Here is a 25,051-nt window from a genome sequence, read left to right on the forward strand (position 1 = left end):
GTTGTTTTTGCACCCAAACAAGCATTTTTCCCTTTTTCCCAGCAAGGACTGCAGATAGAGACCCTACTCAGAGTAAGAAGGGACATAACGACGTACATACAAACATAGTCGTAAAAATATTTTTACCTATTTTGTGGTGGTAGGGGTTCGGTAATTATTGATGGATGAAATAGTGTGTAACATATTTTAAATCCATACTTTCCAACCAAGTAAACCAGGGCCAAAAACAAAGTACCCACACATGCATTTTCTTGGGGAAATTTTCAATCCCGAATTTTGTAGACATGGTAAATTGCTAAAGTGTTGTTATCATTTAAGTAAAGCTATATCCCCACGTAAATAAATCATCCATGTAGAGTATGGAAGTTTCACTCGGCATACCTGCACAAGGTAATTGTAGAGTCCTATTCATATCTGCAGGAGCAGTAACATGACCCTGTGGTAAAACGCACATCTCCTAATGCCCTTGGTTTGGGAAAGAGAAGACATGTATTGCATTGAAGCGTCAGTAAGCGATATATGTAAAAATCAGGCCGCAGGTCACAATTAGAATAATACTGCTTGCCTCCCATTTCATGTAAAATGGATTGAATGGTAGGCATCGCCAGTGCGTCGAACTCGGATTGTTTATTAAGGAGTAGGGATAAAAAGACAGTTCTACGCCAGGAAGTGGTGCTTTTCTTGCAACCTTAACGGAAAATATCGTAAGGCAAACGCGAAAGTGGTGCGTTCGTGTATCTTTCTTAGTCTAACTTAACCTAAAGCAAGGAGCTGGCAATCTTGCTTTAGGCTTGTCTTATGTATTTCAGTGCATAAATCAATGTTGCCAATCTACTGGGCTCTCGCCATAGCCTTTTACGATGGAGGTTCACCAACATCAAGAGTAGTACAGATCCAGGGATTCACAAACATCTAGTGGGTCTCAGTGTTGCCAGCACACCCCAAGAAAATTTCACCATCTGATATTTCACAGGCTTAGCTAACCTACAAATAGGAGTTGGCAACACTGACTAGTTGCTTCTCAGCGTCTTGGAAAACGTCTTAAGACAAATATCTTAATCTTTAAGAAAGTCGACTTCCGGTTTGTCAATTCCGGCCTGTCAAGAAAATTTTCTTAAGAATTTTCTATGTATTCAACAACAACTTGAATTATTACCGGTTCCCCATCTCCGGCAAACTTAAGTTCGACATGAACCCCGAGAACAAAGGGGAGGCCAAGGTTTCCCCAGGCAAGAACATATATCGCATCAAGCATGATAGGATGGATGCGACTACAACGTACGATGTGTCTGCTGGCGATCGCCTGTACGTGGAGCTCTTGGACGACTACGACAAACTCATCACTCTTTCATAGAAATGAAAACCACCTACCCTATAATAAATAAACATAGCAACAATGCCTAACGATATTTTTGGTCACACCAAGCGCGACGACCACGGCGACGAGCTTCTCATACTCGACGTCAGGGTCAAGAAGCTGCGAAGCGGCTTGCATTCCCTGCAGTCCACCCTCAACTCTAGCCTCCAGTCAGAGATAGCTAGCCTACAGTCTCAGTGCCTGAACCCCGTACTCAAAATTGACGCCGAGTTTAAATCGCTGCTGCAAAAGTACACCGACCTTGCGTCAATAGACAACTTCGACAACTTGGCGCTGAGCGTAGGCAAACTCCAAAACGAACTTTTGAAGCTGCAGCAAGCGCAGACTTCCGACGTGGAACAGCTGAAGCGACACTTGCAGGACCAAACGAGCACCATCCAGACTGTACTGCAAAATATTATCCAGAGTATAAAAACTCAAGATGACTACGATCGCGTGAATACCAGTATTGCCAAATTGCACGAACAGTTTCAATCGTTCGAAATTCCTACGTTGAAAAGCATCAAGGCTGAGCTTCAAACGAACGCTTTGCATGCAGCCATCAACGAAGTCAAAACTAAACTCCAAACGCTACAGGACTTCATCGACAATCTACCTTCGTCCATCGAGCTGAATGCCATTGCCCGAAGCGTGGCCAACATAAAACTCCAACTTGAGACTTACGAAGATTTCTGGAAGCTGCAAGACACCATAGCCCATATTGAGGATGCTCGCGCTGTTATTAGAATTGATCTGGCAAACGTACACGAAGCACTGCAATCCAAACTGCCTGGCATCAGGGATACTCTGGCCAGCGTCCATCAGCAGATCACCAAGTTGGAAAATCTAAACACCGAATCAGAGTTGTCGCATTTTCATCACTTGATTGACGACATACAGGCTAAGTTGGAAACTTTGCAACAATCCACCCCCACCCAGGATGACATAACACAATTACAAGAAGGCATACGCGCTGCTGCTTTCTCAGAGTTGGATGCGGTGAAAAAAGCTTTGGAGTCGCTCGAAAACACGGTGGCCACCCTGCCTACCTCGCATTAACTGAAAAGGGTCAAGAGGGCTCTCAATCGAATACTCAAATCCGACGACATCAAAAACATCCAAACCGAAATTGAATTGCTTCGGGAGTCTGTTGCAACCTTACCCACCAACAAGAACATCAGCAAGCTACATGGCTTATTTGCGGAAATTTGAACCTAGGTCCACGACCTCGAAACCCAGAGCTCCAAGTTGACACTCGTGGAAAGTCTGCAGCAGATTATCGCGAATGTGAAAGAGCAAATTGGCAGCATCGAGGCGAGCCAGGAATCGTCCATAACCAATTTCAGTACCCAACTACATGAGTTAAACGAAAAATTCACGAGGCTAATTGTCGATGTGAAGATCAAGCCCGATTACGACGCTATTGTCCGTGCTATCGAGGAACACCTGGATTCGGTGAACGGTAGATTGGAGGATGTAGAGAGCGAGGTTCGAACCAATGTAAACACACTGAACGCCAGCGTCGACAATCTCAAGTCCACTGTTGTCAGAGAACTGTACAGCATTCCAAACAAGGAATTTTCCTCGCTCTTACATCCGGGTGCCTAAGTCTACATGCTGACCCCTGCCAAAGCCTATCACCAGTTTTTCATCGCTGGCACACATCAGTTCGTCAAGGTTTCATACTGGTCTTTGCCTCACGCAACCCACTACCCAACCATGACCGTGACGAACATCAGGGACGAGCCTAAAATAAAAGGAGTGGAGTTGGTCGATTTTACTCACCCCGAAACTTGCGAGACTGCCTATGCCGAAGATGCCACTCAAATTATCGACATAGAAATTGGTGATAAGCTGTACATAGAAAACCCGGCATTCTCTGCAGCCAGAAATCCCATCCAAGCTCTATTTTTATTTTCGCGCAATGTCTAGGCAAGCTATTGTGAACGAGCTGCACAAACCTGCACGGCGAAACTACAAACGACTGGCGGTAGTGACCAAAGGCATAGACACCTTGTGGGAAGCTGACCTTGTGGAAATAAGCAGTGGCAATCTAAAAAATTTACATAAAATCAACAAGGGATACAAGTATCTTCGCACCGTTATGGACACATTTTCAAAAATTGCGTGGGCTGTACCCCTCAAGGCAAAAACAGGAACCTGTGTATTGGAAGCATTCAAAACTATTTTCGATGAAAGTGGCAGGCAACCTCGATTTCTTCAAACAGACAACGGAAAAGAATTATCCAACTCTGTCTTTCGACAATTTATTCAAAAACAAAATATTCAACATTACTCCACTTTTAGTCACATCAAAGACAGCATAGTGGAACGTTTCAACCGAACTCTCAAAGCACGGATGTGGAAACAATTCACGCTTCAGGGGAATTACAAGTGGCTCCGGAACTCGTTAACAGCTATAATCTCAGTTTGCATCGCACGATAAACGTGAAACCAGCTGACGTCAACAAATCTGACGAGCAACTTTTAATTTTACGGTTTATTGTCCAAAGTACAAATTTTCAAGCAAGAAACCGAAATACAAAATTTGAGATCAGGTGAGAATCAATAAATTTAAGCGTGCGTTTGGAAAAGGCTTCACAAAAAATTGGAGTACGGAACTTTTCACCGTAGTTCGAGTCTTACCCGGAAACCGTCACACGTATATAATAAAAGATAATCGCGACGTAATTCTGAAAGGAAGATTTTACGAAGAGGAACATTCTAAAACAAAATACCCCGACACGTATCTAATTGAAAAAGTCTTACGTAGAAAGGTGACAAACTCTTGGTGAAATGGCTGGGACTCGAGGAAAAATGTTGGATAGACGCAAACGAGGTGATTGTGTAACGGGTGCTTGGGATGTGGTACGGCGACTGCCAGATTTTCCATTGGAACGTCAGGATAGGAAAAATGGCGAGCTTCTACCCGACAACATTCGCTGCTTTATTGTTGGACCTTCTGTATGTGGAAAAACAACGTTGCTCATTGATAATTTTCTTCTTGCACCCAACTAGTTAAACTGGAAGAACAGGCACCTGTATGTTTTCTCCAAAGGTTTGGAGCAATCTAAGAATCGCCAGCTTTATGGCAGAGCGACTTGATTGATATGGCAAGTGGACAGCTGAAAAACTTAGACAAAATCAACAAGGGCTACAAGTATCTACTTACTCTAATAGACACATTTTCAAAATTTGCCTGGGCTGTGCCACTCAAATCCAAGACTGGAAAATGTGTTACAGAAGCCTTCAGGACAATCATCAATCAGAGTGGAAGATCACCGCGCTATTTGCAAACAGATAATGGCAAAGAATTTTATAATTCTGTGTTCCAACAATTTATTAAAAGCCAGGCAATAAAACATTATTCGAGTTACAGTGATCTCAAGGCCTCAATTGTAGAGAGATTCAACAGAACCCTAAAAAATCTTATGTATAAACAATTTACACTTCAAGGTAATTATAAATGGATTAATATTCTTCCAGAACTTCTACATAAATATAACAACTCGGTCCATTCCACAATCAACATGAAACCCTCTGAAGTAACTTCATCTGATGAGCAAAAATTAATCAGCACTGTTTATTATCCTAGATACCAGCCAACAACAAGAAAAGCCAAATACAAGATTGGCGATCAAGTAAGAATCAGCAAATATAAGCACTTATTCAAAAGAGGCTTTACAAGAAACTGGAGCACTGAATTATTTACAGTGGTTCAAGTTAAACCTGGGACCCTTAACATATATATAAAAAAAGATCACCGAGGAGAAATTCTCAAAGGCAGGTTCTATGAAGAAGAGCTCAGCAAAACTAAACAGCCTGACACATATCTCATAGAAAAAATCATCCGCAGAAAAGGCAACAAGTTATTTGTCAAATGGCTAGGACTCCCAGAACACAGCTGGATCGATGCAAACAAAATAATAATATGAGCACCTGGGATGTTATAAAAAGGCTGCCAGAACCTGAACAGCAGAATAAGAGAAATGGCAAGTTGCTACCTGATAATATTAGGTGTCTTATTGTTGGGCCATCTGCTTGTGGTAAAATTACACTAATGGTTGATAATTTTTTATTGGCACCCAACTGGTTAGTCTGGAAAAACAGGCACTTGTATGTCTTCTCTAAGAGCTTGGAACAATTAAAATATCAGCAGCTGATGAAGCTATATGATGGATTGGATATTGCCACTTTTGAACCAGATGTTAAGCCACTTCATGAATGTCTCGATAATTCTGTTGTTGTGTTTGATGACATTATACTGGATAATCAAAACAAGATTAGAAATTTTTTTACACAGGGCCGACACAAAAACATTGATTGCTTCTACCTGGCACAGACTTTTTCAAAAATACCCAATCAGCTGATCCGAGACAACAGCAATTTTATGTGTGTTTCATCAAGATCATACCAACCTCAAACACATACATGATGAATATGTAGGTGGGGACTTGAGCTACAATAATTTTTCTAAGTTTTGCAGTTGGTGCTGGAACCAGGACAGTTATGGGTTTGTCACAATTGATATGACAAGAACACCTAATACTGGCAAATACAGAAATAAAATCAACAATTTTCTAGACATTGAAACATATATAAATAAACATGAAAAGGCCAATCATTGATGATCTTAAATTAAGAGATTATCTTGTAAAAAGATTTAAGGGATGGAAATCAGAGAACCGAGGAATTTATGAAAAACACAAACAAACAGAACAGCCTATAATTGATGCTATTGGTGAATTAGGTAAGAATATCAAAACTGTTACAGAGCAAAATCAAAATTTGATCACAGAGCTTGTACCTGTAGCTGCAAGGAACATATTAGATTATCCATTCACCCCACTTTCCAGTATTCATACACCTAGTCCTATTGCTCCTAGAAGAATTGAAGCTACTCAGGATCCTATTGAATTGGGTCTTCTTGCTCAAAAATATTTAAACACACCTAAAGACAATAAAGATTAGGTGTTTGGTTTATATGCTGACACAGAGCTTGATGGTAGCATCATACATAGAATTGGCAATTTCAGAGTAACATTTATGGGAGATGATATAATTGTATATTCAGAATCTCGTCTTGGAGAAAAAGGTGCTTTTGTTAAGTATCTCGGAACACCTGGATTGTGGGAACTGATGACTAGGAAAAGGCTTGGCAGCTATACAGATCAAGATTATGAGGATTACAAAGAAATATTAATAAAATCAGATGCTCTATACCAGAACAATGATCCCACACAAAAAAGAGTCAAGTCTAGCAGTGGAGCAAAATACAATAATTTAATCAAACCCATATGGTCACAGATCAAGACTGGTAGTGGAATCAAACAATACAACACCCTGCCTAAAGAATTTGTCTGGATTGATGATGTCAGGAAACTTGTAGATAGGTTATTGGTGATAGCTGGGGAGGAAAATGCTGGCAACCACAATTTTTACAATGAAAAGGTTGGAATTATGGACATGATAATCATCAAATTGTCTAATTTTATAGTGAATGACACTAAGGGTATTGGATATCTCATAAAAATTATTAATACTCTACCACCTAAATTTTGGAATATTTCTGAGGGTCGGGGCTTGGTTAATGACATTATAAACAAGCTGCCATTTGAACTACACATTCCAGGCTATCAGTATTGTGGTCCAGGCACAAAATTGGACCATAGATTAAACAGAGTTGATCCTGGTGTTAATCCCCTAGATGCTGCTTGTAGAGACCATGACATAGCATACAACTCACATTCTGATCTTGACAAGAGACATGTTGCAGACAAGAAATTAGAAGAGGCTGCATTTGGTAGATTTGTAAGCAAAGATGCTTCTTTGAGTGAAAAAATAGCAGCATTGGGGACCACCATAGCTATGAACACCAAACAAAAACTGGGGTGGGGGTTGTGAATATGTATATAATAAACCTACAATGAAGGCCAAGGGTGTTATGTATCAAATACCTTATGCAGGTCTTAAATCTGTTGGGCCTATTGATAGACTTTTGACCAAAAAGCAGCGCAAGAAAAAAAATTCTTGTATTGCCAAGGGCCATGGTATGAAATTGTTACTTAGTACCCCCCAATTAAAAAAAATACAGCAATCAAAAAAAAATCACATGTGGGGGGATTTATATTTACCATCCCTGCCATCTTAGCTGCTCTCGGGGCTGTGGGGAGCTTGGCTGGGGATCAGCTGCCATAGCAAAAACAGTAATAGATGCCAAGAAGAATAGGGCAGAATTAGATGAGCAGAGGCGCCATAACCTGGCCATTGAGAAACAAGGCAAAGGTGTTAAGAGAGCCATGAATAAGTTTAAAAAAAGAAGAGCCGCTTACAAACCAAGATATTGAAGCTTTAATCAAGCCACTGGGCATCAAAAATTTTAGAGGTGTGTACATGTCTGATTCTTTACCATAACAACCACTCAACAAAGAGTGTGGCATTGTTAATTTGGATAAGTACAAAAATCAGGGCACTCACTGGATTTGTTATCTTAAATATTTAAAAAATGAGGCATTTGTGTTTCATTCATTTGGAGGTGTTCCACCTGAAAATTTAGTAAAATATCTAAAATCAGCTAATCTTTATTACAATAATGCCCGTGTTCAAAATTTCAAAGATGTTAATTGCGGACATTTGTGTTTATCTGTTCTTAGATATATGTCTCAAATAAATATACCATCAATTGAAAATTTTCAAAAAGCCCTGTGGTATTTAAAACATCATGGGGGTATTCCATCTCACCAGCCAAAATTCAATATTGAAGCTCAAATTACATGATGATATAGTATATCCCAAAACAATAGCTCTCAGAGCATTTTATGGCATGTACTTGATCCCTAATATTACACACCACAACAACACAATTGCAGTAGGTGATGAAAAAATTTTCATCACTCCAGGGCAGTATAATCTGTCCACTCTAAATGCTCAATTACCCAGAGGTATAGTATTAACTCAAAATTCTGTCACTCACAGAGTAGAGATTGTATCTGCCACAGAAACAGTGGATCTGGGTACTATAGGAGAGCTGTTAGGATTTGAGAACAACACAAAACTTGAACCAGGCATCAAACACACTGCTATGAATATACCTAAATTCTTAGCCATAGAGACTCTGAAAATTCACTGTAATGTGGCAGAGGGTATGATCAACAAATCAAATGGCATAGGCACTCACAAACAAACTGGCATCATTGCAACATTCAAACCTAATTCTGAATTTATGGAGCCCATCATCTACAATCCATCACCAACATTATATTTTCCTGTGTGCCATAATAGAATAGATTATATTGAATTGATGGTCACTAATGAAAAAGAAGAATTAGTTGATTTTGCTGGAGCCACAACAACTGCAGTCATAGAAATTAATATTTAAATAAAAATACATACAAGAAAAAAATGGAAAATATTGAGAGTTATGAGCTAAAATCATTCCCCCCAAACAGGAGGACATTTGCAAATTTAAATCAACCCAACACAGAGATTGAGGTTGATCTTGATGTAGGGGATGGCTTTTTACACCCCCACAGAGCAGATCTATACATCAAATTTGATGTTGTAAAGCTCGATGGTACAGATTATCCGGCAAATTCAAATATAAGATTGGTGGACAATTTTGTGCCACATCTATTCTCTGAAATTGAGGTCAGAAAACATGGTGTTGTTATAAACAGAGTGGATTATCCCGGCATTACCTCCACAGCTTTGGCCACACTAAAATTATCCAAGACCGAGGCTTCTTACTACAAAATAGGTGGATTTGAGGCTGGTTATAAGATATTATCTAAGAACCACACAGTGCTGTTCCCCATGCGCCTATTGCCAGATATTATGTGGAAGGGTGGTTTAAGAATCACATTTAGAAGAGCTGCAAATGATAATAATGTTTTGATGAGGTACAGTGCAGATATAATAAAATCCACAGATTCCTCTACAATTTTATACATATCAATGTGTACAGAAGCCCGCATCTGGTACCTATTATGAGTTTGATGCTACAAATTCATTCTCCAGTATACAATATGACATGCCAGATTTTGTGGTGGTATTGTTTCAGACTGGGAGACACAATAATCAGGAAAAAAAATTCAAGTAAATTTGATAACTGCAACATCAAGAACATATATCTTAAAAATGGCAGAAATGAGGTATTTGCTAGAGAAAATTATAATTTAGACATGTCCAAGGATGATTTTCTTAAATTATATGAGGCATTTCAGCATTCAAAAGGGTCACTACTGGCAATACTGACATGTATTACACACCAGATGAATTCAAATCACAGAGGCCCATGTTTGTCATCAACACTTCAAAAAGAAAACAAGTTGTTGTTAATGACAGGACAAACATTAAAATTATCTGTGAATTCCAGGAGGCATTACCTGATGACACCATATGTAGTGTTATTCTCATAGGTGAAAAATCTTATGTTTATGATGTAAGAAATGAGAGAGTCACAGAGCAATTCTAGAGGGTCTCTGCATATTACATTGTTTTAATATTAGATAAACAAATTGAACCTGGTATCCAATTGAACTTAAACCGGAAGTAAATATGTAAGGGTGGGTATGGGTTTTTGGCTTAAAATCAGGTGTATCCAAAACAATATCAAGAAGAGCATATTTTTAACAAGCTTATAGACAACAATCTCACAGAAGTGCCTTTTGTAAGTGTAGCCAAATCAATCTGAGAGGTGTCATACTTTCACAGGAAATTCTCGAGGGCATTTTTACAAAAATCTTGGATTAGACAGAGTTCCACACTTGAGCAAAAAACTCATATGGGCATGTTGAGCTTGTTTTAAGTGTAGGCAAATCTGCCTGAGGGGGGGTCATACTTTCTCGTCCTGGTTATAGCACAAACCCCACTACTAACTTGGCACCGAAAGAGGTCAGCGTCGATTCCTGCGTGCATTCCAGCACCCCAACTTGATCTCTGATGTTGACGACAATGTTCTGAAGGTTCTCAACTTGATTCAATTTCGAGGTTATCTCGGTAAGATCGTTCACGATGATTCGCATCTCTGTAAACTGCGTGTGAAGATCCGCGACGCTCTGCGAAGTGGGCAACGTCGACACCAGCGAACTAATTTCATCTCGAATCTGTTCCACGTTTGCCGTTTCCGTTTCTAGTCGTTTCAGCATTCGAGATATGTTCCTTTTCAAAGCGTGTAATTCTTTGGAGGTGGGGAGATTGGCCACCGTACTTTCGAGATCGCTCAATGAACTTTTGACGTCGCTCGATTCGGATAATGCCGTCGCTGCCGTTTTCAATTTTTCCAAATCTTCCTTCGAAGGCACTCTCGTCCGTAACGATTCCAAGTCACCCTGTATGTTGTCGAGTACGTGATGAAAATGAGCAAGGTTCGATTCCACGTTCAAATTTTCCAAATATTCGATCTTCTGCTGAACCGTGTTTAACGTGTCTTGAATGCTCGTCAACGCGCTTGCTTGAACGTGAATATTTTTAATTTCTTCGTTGATCAACTCCAAAGACGCCTGAAGCGTAGCGATAGTGGTTTGAATGTGTTCGAAATCTTGATACGCCTCCAATTGAATTTTTATGTTCGCGACGCTTTTCCTGATGACCTGCAGTTCGTCTGACATTGGTAGGTTTGTCATGGTATCTTCCAAAGTCTGTAACTTGGATTTAATTTCTTCCAACGTGCTGGTGAATTCTTCTTGTAATTTGGAAACGACGACATGCAAGCGTTCTACATCGATATCGTTCACGACGTTTTGAAGTTCAGAGAAATTCTTTTCGATTGCGGAAGTTCGTTCTTCGATTTCGAGTTTCAATTTTTCCAAATCTTCATTCGATTGAAATTGCTCTAATTTGGTCAAATCATTTTGAAGCGAATCCACGCTCAACTGTATATTTTGAACGTTGTCGTAAGAAGGTACGTCAACATAATTTTTTATTAGCGTTTTCAGTTCGGAATCGATTTTCAGAATAGGATCGAGACGTTGCGTTTGGAGCGTAGCGATCTCCGACTCTAAACTTTTGTTTAAGGTCTCCTGCAAAGCGATCAAATCGCTCTTCAACTTTTTAATTCGGACATCGAGCATGAGAATCTCTTCTGCGTGGTCTACACGCTTGGTATGGCCGAAAATGTCGTTAGGCATTTTTTGTTAACTGTTATTTATTAAAGGATAGACGATTCGTAATTCTACGAAGGGAGGAATGAGTTTGTCGTAATCTCCGAGGAGTTCCACGTATAAACAATCTCCTGCTGAAACATCGTACGCCATGTTAGAAAGTACCTTGTCGTGCTTCATTCGAAAAATATTCTTGCCGCTAGAAATTTTGATTTTTCGCCCTTCGTTCTCCGGAATCACGCTGATCCGAAGTTTCCCGTCGATCGGAATTTCGTAAAAATGTAAATTGTTATTGAAGACATAAAAAGTGTTACCAACGTCCTCGTCCAATTTCGTCCAAATGCTGTTTAGATGAACAATCAGTAGACCCTTGACAGTGGATAACATGGAAGGTAGAATTTCATGATCTGGTATGGACGGTGCAGTTTCCATGATGATCTGTTTTTTGAAACCGAACAAGTTCATAGGCATGCTGGTTATTTAAGGATACGGTCAATTTTTTTTTTTCATTTGCATTGCCTACAATTTTTACTAATTTCTAAACGATAGTGTCCCCAAGGCAACGTGTGGATTCCACAAGACAAAATACTTCTTTTATCGTCATGCGGATCTAATGCTACTTTCCTAACTTTGTTTGTTGTAATCACATGGTGTACACCTTGGATTCTTTGTTCCATGGTTGTGAGAAAAGGGAATCGATGTAATCATGGAAGGTGAGTTTGTTCTCCACCGTATTCTTGCACACACCTTTTGCTTTCTTCGTGACGCTACTTTCTGTTCTCATGGCATACATACATACAAACCGGCGAACTCGACAATAATATCACCGTTACATGCATCTTTCAGTTTACCTAGGACTTTTTTGTTGAGGGAAGGAATCCCAAATCTGTTGGGTTGAGGATATGCCGAAGTATCGAAATACTCGAGCATGGAAGGATTTTTATGTCTTCATAGAGGTTAGGTGTTTGTATGCTGTAAATGAAGCTGTCGGTGTCCGTGTACAAAAGTGATATCATATCATTGAAGAAGGGTTTCATCACGTCGTAATGAAATTCGAACATGTAAAGTTTCGACAAGTCGAGAACCGTTGCGCCAACGTAAATTGGTTTTCTGAATTTCATCAATTTTATATCAAGATTAAAAGTGCCAAATTCTCATTGTAAATTTTTCTCGACTTGAATCTAGGATCGGCCACCCATTTCATGCATTTATTTTTATCCGAAACCAATTTCACGTCTACATGATTCCGCACGTTTTCCATCGTCTTGCCATACACCGCGTTATTCATCAATTTAAAAAAATCTTCGTCTAAATCGGAAGTGGCAACCGTCCTATGTTGCGTGTTTGTTTCAAAGTACGGTTTGAGCCACTCGGAATGTTTAAACCTGAGGACTCTTCTAATATTCGCTACCTTAGCACCCTTCCCGATCAAGAATCGCAGATTCGAGTAATGAACAACGTATCTCTTTTTCCCCTCTAGAGTCAATAAAAGCTTGCATTGATTAGAATGAGGCGAAGATTTGAACTCGGATGCCGGTGGTAAATCGCTGAACAGATCATGTAAATGGTCGGGGAATTCGATATCCATCTCTGCGAAGAAGCCATTCTCACTATCGTCGAAATTTTCTATATCTATTGATGCCCATTCGAATCCTCCGTAAGGAAGTGTCTGTACCATGGCATGTCCGTAGAGATTATTAACGTCTACGTAGAAGATGTAATTCGATGCTCGATTTGAATCATAATCTTCTTTCATGTGCACGTTGTTGGCTTTTGCATATCTCTGCACACATTGTACCATCCCGCCCCGAATCCCCCTCTCGATGAAAAGTAACATGTCCACGTCCGATATCAGTTCCAGCTTGACCTTTGTCTGGAATAACATTGCCGACCACGCTTATCCCGGTAGGCTGTAGAAATACGCTGGATCTAATTTGTAAATATTCGTTGCCGTTTTCCTGAACGCTTGAAAAACATCCGCGAGTATCGTTACGTCTAATTTTAAGTAGGCATCGTGGTAGTCTCCGAGTGTCCTACATTCTAATTTCTCCCACATGAGTTGCGCGTGTTGGTATTCTTCGTCCGTAATTCCTTTCTCTGAGTCTGCTGTAAAATTCTCTTGGAGGTGGGAGAGCGTCGTCGTTAAATTTAGAATTATCACTAACATATTCGTAAGGATAAATCCCTTTACGTCTAACGAGTTCTATGTCTACGTTGGGAAAACTAGCTTTTGTAATTTTGAATTGTTCGTCTAAAAGTTTGCTGGCAAGAGCGTCCAGGCTGGCAGAGAGAAATCTGTACGAATCCAGAAACCTATTCTCGATGGTATTTTTAGTCTCAGGAATCATAACTTTCTTACTTATAGAGATGTATCGTTCTTCGTTTTGAGCAAGAATATCTATTTTTTGAGTGTCGTATCCGAGTTTCCTAATTAAGGGATGAAAGTCGTAATTAGAACCATTGTGAAAGAATATGGGGACGAATTTTGGTTTTTGGATTTTGACGTTGCATGCATTACAGATTCCGCTTATGAAGCGACCGTCCGTGTGCGAATGGTGAAACACTTTACGATTGTCGTCCGTGAAGTGGTTATCGCACACAGGACACTTGACAGTGTCATAGTAATTTTGAAGTTCGATAGCAGATAACGGAAGCATCGGTTTCGATGTTTGCAGTATGCATCCAATTTTCCCAACCTCCTTGATCATCTTTTCGAAGAAGCGTTTTATTTTATCGGGTCCTCGGTATACGTACGGTTCATCTATTTTAACCTGTCGCTCGACAACGTAACCGAAACTGTTTGGTTCGTGAAGCTGGTAAGGTGTGGTGGAAGAAACTTCGGGATCCGGATCGCAGTACGAGAGTGGTTTGAGGAACGCCTCGAAATCAGCAACGATGATGGCCGGATGTTCCGACAATGCCTTGTGCATTTTGAATTCTTCCACTTCGTTCTTTTCGGGCATCAACATTCGAACCGGTCTGTTGTTGCCGCAATATATTTTATGTTCGGCAAGTTTCTCGATAGCAATCTGACGTCCGGTGTATTTTCGATAATCGAGTTGTTTTCGATCGTCGAACGTGGTTAGACATCTCGGGCAAACTTCGATGTTGTTTGCATGCTTGGTTGATTGATTTCTGACTAAGCGTGATAGTGAACAAATGAGACAGTAATGGTGAACACTGTCGTTTGAAATTAGAAGAAGATTAATCACACGAGCATCGTCATCGTCGACATCGCTTATCCTGACGGGATGCACGACATGTTTATCGAACGTATAGGAATACACGTTGATGATTAAGCGTTTTCCTTCTTCATCTCGTGCTCGTGTTTCGAATTTTGATATATCAGAAATAGTCATCGGGTATTCGATGCCAGCCATTGCATTTTCGAGTTCAGGTTCATGCTGCTTGTAATGATAAACCCGTTCTGGATTATTTGACCAATGAATCGGGTGAAGTTCCGCCAACACACACCAAAGGCAACACTTGTTATCGCTGTTCTGTATATTTAACACAGCCCTCTTGTGTTGAATGTTCGGTGGAAGAGGAACCTAGCTGGAAGCGCGAAGAGGCGAGAATTGGTTCACGTAAACGATTAACGTGTGAGGACTTCCACACAGAGACCATCCCGACCCTTTAGCCTCGAAATCGTCGTGCTTCTTAACCAGCTCATTTGAAAGATTAGAATAAAATTCGTCCAAATTATCGACGTCCGCCAAATGAAGAGCCTGGTTTTTTGTTCGATGATAAAAGACTCTTGTTGTACCTTCGACTTTTTCGTATTCGGAAAATAGATCAACGTATCCTTTTATGGAATTATTTTCCAATTTATTTTTTAGAATATTTATCACGGATGTTTTCGTTTCACGCTAGAAACTAAGAATGTCGCAGCCTGGTTCCGAAGTAAAAGAAAAATCCTGAATATGACGGTTAAATGCAGATCTAATTGGTTTTCGTTCATCGGATAATTTAACTTGTTTGGAAGTGGAAGCTTCCGTTTCTGAATTATCGATTTTTCTTTCCAATGTTCCTTGTTCGGTCGATGGTTTGCAAATTTTCAGGTGTTTACTTAAATTTGCAATGCTAATCATCTTTCCGCATCGAGCACAAGGCTTAGAAGGTAACGAACGATTAATTCCTGAACCTGTTTCGCTACATCTTGCCCTGTGCTTGCTAATATTAGTTTTAGATATTAATTTTTCGCAAGTAACACATTCGATCAAACTGGTGGATTCCATTATGCTTTCTCAGATCACACAAACCAAAAAGTCTAGTATATATGGCGATACAATTTTCAGGTATGTTATTTATATAGAATTTCTTGGGTGTGAATACAAAATTCAAGAATTCAATCTACTGTGAATAGAATTTTCAGGTGTTATTTTATATAGAATTTCTTGGGGTGATTACAAAACTCAAAAATTCAATCTACTGTGAATAGAATTTCAGGTATGTTATTTATATAGAATTTCTTGGGTGCGAATACAAAAATCAAGATTCAACTTAACGTGAATATAATTTCTCGGGGTGATTACAAAAATCAAAATTCAACTTAACGTGAATATAATTTCCAGATATGTTATTTTATATAGAATTTCTCGGGGTGATTACAAAAATGAAAATTCAACTTAACGTGAATATAATTTCCAGGTATATTATTTTATATAGAATTTCTCGGGGTAATTACAAAACTCAAAATCCGAGACAATTCAGTTTTAACGTTTTCATATTTGAAAAAAAAATGCAAAATACGCCTTGGAGATTTCAACCAATCCACTTTACTAGATTGGGGAAACTCTAACTATAGTCATTTGAAACCTTTAACCTTTTTTGGTGACGTAGAGTACGCGTAGAGAGGTTGGGTTTAGTGTGTCGGTCGAGTCTCGGTGTCCTCTGTCCTCCCATACCAAAATAAACATAGGTCGTCATGGAACAAAAAAAAATGTTCCGAAAATTTTCTAAGTCCAGCGTTAAAAAAAAATCTTAAATTGCAAATATCTCGAAAATGGTAGAGTTATCGAAAAAATATATCGAAAAACACCCCCATACGGTATCGTTAGATACCCCTTGTCGATTTTAGTCATGTAGAGTACGAATACCAAGTTTTGGTGGTCGTGAGGTCAAGGGGTAAGTTAGCCCACCCCCTTACAAAACCTTTGATCACTCGTAACTTTTGAACGAATAGTCGTAGAGAGATCGGGTTTAGTGCGTCGGTCGAGTCTCGGTGTCCTTTTTGATCTTCTGACAAAATAAACATAGGTCGTCATGAAACCAATTTTTTTTTCATCAATCGAAAATTGCAAATATCTCGAATTTTTGACAAAAACCTACAAAGACAGAGACATTACACATAGACATAGCCATTAGACAACTTAACCTAACTTAACCGGGAACACGAGCCCGGACATAGACATTAGACAACTTAACCTAACTTAACCGGGAACACGAGCCCGGGGACAGGGATAGGATCCCGGGAACAGGGGTCCAGGGACAGGGATAGGACCCCGGGGACAGGGGTCCAGGGACAGGGGGGGACCCCCGGGGACAGGGGGGGACCCCCGGGGACAGGGGGTAGTTACTCCTCCGTAGCGATGATCGAATATTTAGACAAACAACAAACCCGTCAAACCTCGCTCACTCAGGATTCATGATTTCCTTAAATCCCAGCCTGCAGGCTAGGAACACGAGCTAAAGTAAGGGGCCATTATTCACACTGAAAAACTACCGACCACGACAGGATTCGAACCTGTATCACATGTATGTCAAGAACATGTCAAGAACGAGTGAACGCCTTAACACGCACGGCTACGGAGGAGAACCGAGAGAGGTCATGTATAATTGTTCTTATATACCCAACAAAACTCAGAAACTGTCATACGCGAGAGCTATATTTTGCAACAACTATAATTACCCAACACTAGCAACAAGAACAAAAAAAATATATCAATTACTTGTATAATATTAATTAGTAACTTTAGATAATATTAATTATTAGTTTTCAGTTGTAATTAATTTTAAAAAACAATTAATAACATGTTAGGTGATGATAACCAAGTGCAAAAAGCATTGCATTTTTTTTGTACACACAAACAAAGCACCACTTAGTTCACAAAACCTCTAACAGATGGCAGATAGTTACATGGTTCTAGTTAGGATGATGATTTTTGGGTTGTTGGATTGGGGTTGAAGAAAACTATTTGTTGTAGTGCCCACAGTATTGTTTTTTTTGTGTGTTTTCTGTTCTCTTACGAGAATTAATATTGGTTGTCATAGAACCCTCCAATTCATGACGTAGGAAAAATCTGTTTGGTGATTCATCATGTGAGAAAAAGTATGAATAGAAGCTATGATCGGAAATCCAAAATGGCGAACGGAAGTGGGGTTATCTTGGAAACGGTAAGACTTAGGAAAAATCTGTTTGCGGATTCATCATGTACGCCTATACGTGAGAAAAATTATGAATAGAACCTATGCTCGGAAATCCAAAATGGCGACCGGAAGTGGGGTTATCTTGGAAACGGTAAGACTTAGGAAAAATCTGTTTGCGGATTCATCATGTACACCTATATGTAAGTAAAATATGAATAGAACCTATGCTCGGAAATCCAAAATGGCGACCAGAAGTGGGGTTATCTTGGAAACGGTAAGACTTAGGAAAAATCTGTTTGCGGATTCATCATGTACGCCTATACGTGAGAAAAAGTATGAATAGAACCTATGCTCGGAAATCGAAAATGGCGACCGGAAGTGGGGTTATCTTGGAAACGGTAAGACTTAGGAAAAATTTGTTTGCGGATTCATCATGTACACCTATACGTAAGAAAAAGTATGAATAGAACCTATGCTCGGAAATCGAAAATGGCGACCGGAAGTAGGGTTATCTTGGAAACGGTAAGACTTGGGAAAAATCTGTTTGGGGATTCATCATGTACACCTATACGTGAGTAAAAGTATGAATAGAACCTATGTTCGGAAATCGAAAATAGCGACCGGAAGTGGGGTTATCTTGGAAACGGTAAGACTTAGGAGAAATCTGTTTGCGGATTCATCACGTACGCCTATAAGTGAGAAAAAGTATGAATAGAACCTATGTTCGGAAATCGAAAATGGCGACCGGAAGTGGGGTTATCTTGGAAACGGTAAGACTTAGGAAAAATCTGTTTGGGGGTCACCGAGCTATATTTCTTGCAATAAAGTACAACAACTCACCCTAAGACAAGTGCCTAAAACAACAGCATAGCCTTTCACAAGAGAAGAGGGGAAGAGAACATTACAACAACTCACCCCTAAAGCAAGTGCCTAAAACAAGAGCGTAGCTTTTTACGATGTATATTTTTGATGGGAAATCTGTTCGAACGATCGAACCAACATCAAGATCGTCTGCGAGTTCAACAGTCCATTGCCCGAGGATACCGTGTGCAGCGTCATCCTGGTCGCAGAGAAGTCCTTAGCGTACGACGTGAAGAACGAGAGGGTCACATAGCAGTTTTAAAATTCGTAAAAAAAAAAATTGCCACATACTAAAAAAAAATCTACTAAGTTTACTACCACAACTAATTACACTGGCCTACGTCCATTTTGCTGACTGGAGGCTGATGGTTGTTCTTTAGTAATTTGAAGGTGGTAAATCCAAAACCGAAATCTGTTTTTTTCTATCACGTCAGGTTTCGGAGGAAAATATAAAATTATCTAATTATCTATATTTAGAGCAATGAAACAACGTATTTCGTAAAGAGGTCACAAGATGGCAGCACATGGAATATTATAATGAATATTATTTCAATCAGTTATTCGAGCATTGTTAACCCCAAAACAAATGACAAATATTACTGACTTTGTAAGGAACGCATATAGTGCATATTTCAGAATTAAATTGGGTTACCAAGATAAATCCTGGGCACCTCATAAAGTATGCAGGACCTGTGTATACTAAAGGAAAGAAATATGTTAGCGTCTGGAACAACCTTCATGTATCGGGACAGAGAGAGAGGCATCTAAGATATTTTCAAAGGGACGAAGAACTTGCCTATTGTACAGATGTGATGGGACTAATTGAAGCTATGGGATGTACGTATAATGCGCAGAAGAATGGAGGCTTTTTATTGATAGCTCGAAGAGGAGTTTGAAGTGTGTGTTGCTGCATAATGGCAATAAGTTACCATCCATTCCTGTTGGCCACTCCGTACATTTGAAGGAAAGCTACGAAACAATGGAAGAACTGCTTTTAAAGATAAAGTATGCAAATGACAGTTGGCTTGTGTGAGGAGATCTCAAGGTCATTTCAATGTTACTTGGTCAACAAGCAGGTTTCATGAAATATCCATGCTTTTTGTGTTTATGGGACAGTCGAGCAAGGAACGAACATTGGGTACGAAGACTGTGGCCTGCCCGGAAAAGCTTTGAAGTCGGGGCGAAAAACATCCAGAACAAGCCGCTTGTTGATCCTAAGAAAGTGTTACTTCCTCCACTGCACATTAAGTTGGGATTAATGAAGCAGTATGTAAAAGCTCTGGATAAGAATGGGGCTTGATTTAAATAAATTTGCTCAAAATTTCCTGCATTGACGCATGAGAAAGTGAAAGCAGGTAATTTTGATGGTCCTCAGTTAAGAATGCTAATGAAAGATGAAGAATTCTTACAAACAATGAAACGCACAGAGAAAAATGCATGGGATGCCTTTTCTGATGTCATTACAAACTTTCTTGGAAACTTCAGGGTGCACAACTACGAGGTTCTAGTTGAAAATTTGTTGGTGACGTTTCAAAGTTAGGAGTAAATATGAGTGTCAAGCTTCACTTCCTGCACAGCCACTTAGCTGTATTTCCGTCCAATCTTGGTGCCGTAAGTGACGAACAGGGCGAACGCTTCCACTAAGACATAAAAACCATGGAGCACCGAGATCAGGGAAAGTGGAATGAAAACATGATGGAAGACTATTGCTGGTGCTTGCAGCGTGACGTTCCTGAGACCACCTACTCCAGAAAATCAAAGAAACTAACATTTTTGCCTAAGTAGGTATGCATGTTGTGCTATTCTGTGGTGTATGTTATGTTTAGCATAAGTACAGGCATCAGGTGTTGACTGTGTGTACTCGTGAAACAAATTGATCAATTTGCCGGAATTGCCTAAAACGTTTTGTCCATTAAGAACTCCCTATTGAGAAAATAGAAACGTATGTTTGTAAATAACGTGATACTCTGCATGGACATCTGACTACGACGCAATCTCTTTGCAAGTGCTGTTGGAATGTAGCCGGATATCATTTTCTGAAAATTTGGAAATGTGACTTGTGAAACAATGCAACTTAATACTAGTTATCAGCTACGCCACCTATGTTTGTAGTCTTATAATTTCATTATATGCAGATATCTATATGGAAAATTGTTGGAGTTTAGCCCAGTATTATAATAATGTGAAAATTTTCAAATGTGATTTGTGAAAAATTGTGACGTGATACGCTTTTTCTGACTACATATTTGGAATCAGCGACCTCAAATTATATAGAATCAGTTAAAATATCTAAGTCAGCAGAAGAAAATATTTCATATGTAGACCAGTGTTATTATTCTATTATGTCATTTGCTTAGGTGAAAGGGAAAAGAATGGTCCAAAAAGGGAAATTTTGCCCCTTGGGAAGGGAAATTCTTCCCTCATACTGTGGCAACACTGCGTCCAAGTCGCCGGTGGTGACATCTAGTAGCAAACACTAGAAATATTTCCACAGGTATCGTCTTCATGTTCTCGACTGAAATATTAAAACAAACGCGGAGTCCAATGTAAGTTAGTTCGGTGCGCAAATAAAAAAAATGATAGGTTAAGTTATATCACTGAAGATCGTAAAAAAATCGTAAGAAAAAAGGATAGGTTAAGTTATATCACGTAAGATCGTGGCATTCGTACCAAGTACGAGGTGGGAAAAAAGGGAAATTTCACTAAAACATCGCTAAACGCTAAAACATCGACAAAAAATTGTCAAAATATGTCAACAACTGATATTCAATTGATAAAAAAAGAGGATATAAAAAGGCTCGTACCAAGTACGGCGTAGAAACAATACTTTTACACTACTAGCGAGACTTCGCTTCTGAAACTCACATTGCATGACGATATCATCTATCCTAAATCTATTGCTCTTCGTGCATTCTACAGCATGTATCTGATACCTAATGTGAAGGTACACAAAAATACCATCAAAATTGGCAACGAAAAAATCAGCATCACCCCTGGTCAGTACAATCTGTCTACCTTGCAGGCTGAATTGCCAAGAAGTGTATTGCGGTGGCAAAATTCTGTAATTCACAGGGTGGAACTGGTGTCTACCACGGAAACCGTAGACCTGGGTACCTGGGATTCGTGAACAACACAAAGTTCGAACCTGGCATCAAGCACATCGGTGCTAACATTCCTAAATTTCTAGCCATCGAGACTCTGAACATACATTGCAATGTGGCAGAAAGTATGATCACCAAATCCTCGGACGCCATCCCAGGGAGTCACAAGCAGACAGATATTATCGGTATGTTCAAACCAAACTCTGAGTTCATGGAGCCAATTATCTACACACCCTTCCCACCGATACACTTTCCTGTATCTCGTAGGGAGAGGTGGTTGATTTTGTAGGAGCCACAACCACTGCCGTCGTGGAGATTAACATATAATAAATAACCATCATGAAGCGAATCGAAAGTTACGTGTTGCAGTCCTTCCCACCCAATCGTCGGATGTTTGCCAACCTCACTGAAGCGAATCGAGAGATAGAATACGACGTGAACGTCGGGGACGGGTTCATTCACCCTTACAGAGCTTATTTGTATATCAAGTTTGATGTTGTGAAGAGAGACAACGGCGAAGCATTCCTTGCCAATGCAAATTTAAGACTCGTAGATAATTTTGTGCCGTACTTATTCTCGCAGGTGGAAGTTAGAAAGCATGGCACCGTCATCGATAGGGTTGACTACTTCGGGATTACCTCTACAGCTGTGGGAACACCGAAACTCTCCAAGACCGATGCAGCATACTACCAGGCAGGGGGATTCGAAGCAGGTACAAAAATCAAAACTCAAATCACACAGTACTGTTTCCCATGCGCCTGCTTCCTGGCTTCTTCTCCGACTACACATAGATTATGTGAAAGGGTGGTTTGAGCGTCACTTTTCGCAGAAGCGCAAACGACAACAATGCGCTGATGCGTTACAGCACCTTGAGTGCAGACGGTTCAGCACTTCCCAACACACTACCCGATCCTGCCAAGTGCATCATCCAGTCCATGGAGCTGCGAATGCCCGTAGTGGAATACGAAACTAACTACGCTCTCAAGTACAAAGCAGACATTTTGAAGAATCCCCAAGTACCCATCCAATTTTTTCGGTTACCAGTGCGTGCAGAAACCTGCTTCCGGCAACCATTTTGAATTTGACGTGACCACACAGTTTAACAGCATCCGGTACGATATGCCAGAGTTTGTGGTCGTGCTCTTCCAGACGGGGGAGGACAACAACCAAGAAAATGAATCGAGCCAGTTCGACAATTGCAAGATCAAAAACATCTACCTCAAAAATGGCAGGAACGAGATATTGGCGCGTCAGAACTACAACCTGAATATTGCAAACGACGACTATCTGAAACTGTACGAGGCATACACATATTACAAACGAGTGACCTCCGGCAATGTGGACGTGTACTACAACACCAATGAGTTCATAACTCGCAGACCCATGTTCGCTATTAACACATCTAAGAGAAAGCAGGTGGTTGTTAACGATTGCACCAACATCAATATTGTCTGTGAGTTCCATGACGCCTTGTCTGCCGATACTCTATGCAGCGTCATACTTATTGCAGTGAAAACGTTTGTGTATGATGTCAAGAATGAAAGAGTGACCGAACAGTTTTAAATATGCATAGGAAACAATAAGAAATAAAAAAGCCATGCTTTAGCGCGCAAAGGGAACTTCCCCTTTTGGCCCCTGCACATGCCCCAAATTTTCGTCCCGTAGGACACGGCTGTAGTTAGTTCCGTTAAAAAAATATACATACTATATATTTGCAGACATTGTTAATTTTTTTGTATTCTTTTGTGTAGATCAACAAAAGATTCTGTTGATTGAAAATATAGTATGTATTACAAAAAAAAACTGTGAAATTAATATTTTGAAAAAAATATCCCACCTCCACCCCCTCGTTTTTGCATTCGAGGGGGAAAAAACTCTAGTAAATCAAATTTCTTTTTTTTTATTTTGGGCTTACAGAGCAAGTTTTACCTGCTTTCACGTGATAGTGACCCCACGGCATTGTATGAATCCCACATTCGAGAAAACATCTCTTGCCGTCTCGTGCATAAAGAGCAATTTTCCTGACGGTGTTGGTTGTAAGTATATATTTAACACTCTGGATGCGATACTATTTTCGCAGAATCGGCTTTTTGGTTTCGAGGCACTCGACGTAGTCTTCAAACTTGAGTTTTCTCTGAACCACCTGCTTGCCTATGCCTTTAGCTTTTTTGGTCACAGAACTCTTAGCTTGAATTGCATATGCTTTGGCACGAAGACCAGCAAACTCTAATATAATATTCCCATCTTTTTCATCCTTTAGTTTGCCAGGTACTTTTTTGTTTCGAGCCAGGCTTCCATATCGATTTGGTTGGTGATAGCTCGACGTGTCGAACAAGTTAACGAGGGCTGGAATCGTTGTGATATCTTTATATTGGTTAGCAGTGTGGGCGTGATATACCAGACTGTCCGTATCTGTGTAGAGAAGATTGATGTTGTTACCATAGTGCAAGCGTAGTATATCATAATATATCTCGAACATTTGCAGCTTGCTTAACTCTAACACTGTGGCACCAACAACGACTGGTTTGCTGAGCTTTACCCCACCACGATTCATGTGTACCAAAGCAAGCTGTTTGTTGTAGATTGTTCGAGATTTAAACAGTGGGCTTGCAACAAGTTTGCGACAACGGTCGACGCTAGTAAGCAACCTTATGTCTTCACGATTGCGCGTGTTTTCCATTGTTTTACCAAATATTATATTATTCATGTCCTTAAAAAAATTGCGATCAAGTTCCGAGGTAGCAGCAGTGCGATGTTTAGTATTGAGGTCGATGTATGGCTTCAACCAATTTGAATGGTTGAAAGTGAGGACTCGGTGAATTGCAGTAATCGTGACCCCTCGTTGCATCAACCACCGAAGATTTCGGTAGTGCAACCAGTAACGCTTTTTTGGGTTCGAAATCCATGATGAGTTTTTTTCTGCTTCGACGCAGGTGGACACTTGAATTCCGATGCTGGTGGGAGGTCGCAGAACACATCCTGCAGCTTCTCGGAAAACTCGATTTCCACCTCGACAAAGAAACCTCGTTCCGAGTCGACGAAACCTTCTACGTCGAATTTGGAAGGATCAGCCCACTCAAATCCTCCAATTGGAAGTTTTTGCACCATGGAGTGCCCGTAAAGATTATTAGCGTCCGTGTACATGATGTACCTGGATGGTTGAGAATGGTCGTACCCGGTCGACATGTGTTGGTTGTTGGCGAGAGCGTACCGTTGTGACACCTTGACCATGCCACCCCGAACAAGTTTTTCCACAAAAAGCA

This window comes from Lepisma saccharinum, chromosome 22 (assembly GCF_977018435.1).
Source record: "Lepisma saccharinum chromosome 22, izLepSacc3.1, whole genome shotgun sequence".
NCBI classification, from domain to species: Eukaryota; Metazoa; Arthropoda; class Insecta; order Zygentoma; family Lepismatidae; genus Lepisma; species Lepisma saccharinum.